The following is a 2,009-nucleotide window of genomic DNA, read 5'->3' on the forward strand; positions in this document are numbered from 1 at the left end:
TCAGTGCTTCATATATTTTTTCATATATATTAACAATGGAGTCAAATTAATAGATTAGTTATTTATCCTCACAACAACTGCATGATGTAAGCACTATTACTCCATTTTACAGATGGGAAACCCAAGACACAGAGGGGTTGAATAATTTGAGCAAAGTTGCACAGCAAGGCTAGAAATAAACTGCTGTACTACACTCTTTCCTGAGACTTAGTCTTTGCTCCCAAAGTTTACAATGTTAGAAGAGTCAAATTTTTTGTTAAAGTTTTTTTTTTTTTTTTAGGTTTTATTTATTCATGAGAGACACACAGAGAGAGGCAGACACATAGGTAGAGGGAGAAGCAGGCTCCCCATGGGGAGCCTGATGTGGAGACTCCATCCCAGGACCCCAGGATCACACTGAGCCAAAGGCAGACGCTCAACCACTGAGCCACCCAGGTGTCCCTAAAGATTTGTTAAGTAATCTCTAAATACAACGTGGGAGTCAAACTCACAACCCTGAGATCAAGAGTCACATGCTCCAGCCAGGTGCCCCAGCAGTGTCAAATTTATTTCACCACATTCGATAGGCAAAATTAATGCCACTTGATTTTATTATCTGTAAATTTCCCTACTCTCCATTCTGTAGGAGAAGGGTGGAGGGCAGCAAAGATACTGCTTTGAATCTTTAGTCTTACCACTGAAAGATATCTTCATCTCTTCAGGGTTAAAACAGCCATCTCGGAATAAATAGCAAAATGAAAGTTGAAATCCCTATTAAGGCTGTTTCTCATCCATCTTCCCTAGATGGCCTCTGGGCTCAAGGGTGAGATGAGAGAAGAGCTCCACCCTATATGTGTCCTCTAGGGCCTTGGCACCTCTGCAGATGGTCATGGGTGCTGATCCCTCTGCTCAGCCCCCACTAGCTCAGAAAGACTGGCGCTCAGCTCCACCAGCGCCCCCCATACTCCGACTGCGAGAATGAAGGTGCTTCTGCATCACCTCCATGCTCAAGGGTGCCTTAGCAGAGGGGACAGCCGTTTCTCCTTTGCTGGAGCCCTCCCCCACCATGTTGGCACAGGGCACTCTGAAGTGGTCTCCTCACAGCCTATCTCTGCCTGAATACTTGCCTCAGTTTATTTCTAAACTAGAAAGGTGCGCAATGATGAAATAAGGGAGAAGCAGGCTGAGTGCCATGCCGGGTGTACAAATCGAGGCCAGCAGCACCACAGAGGAGGAAGAGAGAACACAGCTGGCAGAGGTGGCATGGAAGTGCTGGGCTTCCGGGGAGGTGTGCCCCTGTTCCCAGGCTGCCCCTGCCCGGAGCAGGAAGCAACTTTTTAATCTCCTTTCAGGGGGAGCAAATAAATTATTTTGCCACTAGAGTGACTTGTGATATTTGTTGATTTGGGTGGCATCTCTTTTATGAACAAAACTTGTTTTTTTTTTTTAATTAAATTCCTTACCTCTACAATGAAATACAATTTTACAAATTAGGTGACCACCCTAAAGGGAAATAAAACCAAGTAATATTTCATATGATCTCAGTTCCAGTAACTATTGTAATAGTGGGAAAGCAGATACTTCCAGGGGAGTGAGAATAGAAAGCAAGTTACTGCTGGGAAAACAGTCTTTCAATTGTGTCAGTGATCATCAGTCTATGCTCAGAGCCATGCAAATACAGGATATATGTGCTGAAGTAGAGAGAATTTTATGTTCTTCATTGTCTATCAAATTTGGATCATCAAAACCTCATGGAAAACAGCTGTGTGAAGCACACTTACTCCACATCTATCTACCTACTGAACATTTTGCATGTTTTCTCACTGTCTCCAGATAAATCTATCCTTCTTCATCTGCAGAATTAAAAGTTTGACCATAGTAGATTAACATACAAACTTCTAAATTTTTGAAATTAAAGAATTAAACCAGTGAGGTACAATGAGAATTTTTTCCCATAAGAATACAGAACACTTGGCAGCCCAGGTGACTCAGCGGTTTAGCGCCGCCTTCAGCCCAGGGCCTGATCCTGG

This window comes from Canis lupus, chromosome 17 (assembly GCF_003254725.2).
Source record: "Canis lupus dingo isolate Sandy chromosome 17, ASM325472v2, whole genome shotgun sequence".
NCBI classification, from domain to species: Eukaryota; Metazoa; Chordata; class Mammalia; order Carnivora; family Canidae; genus Canis; species Canis lupus.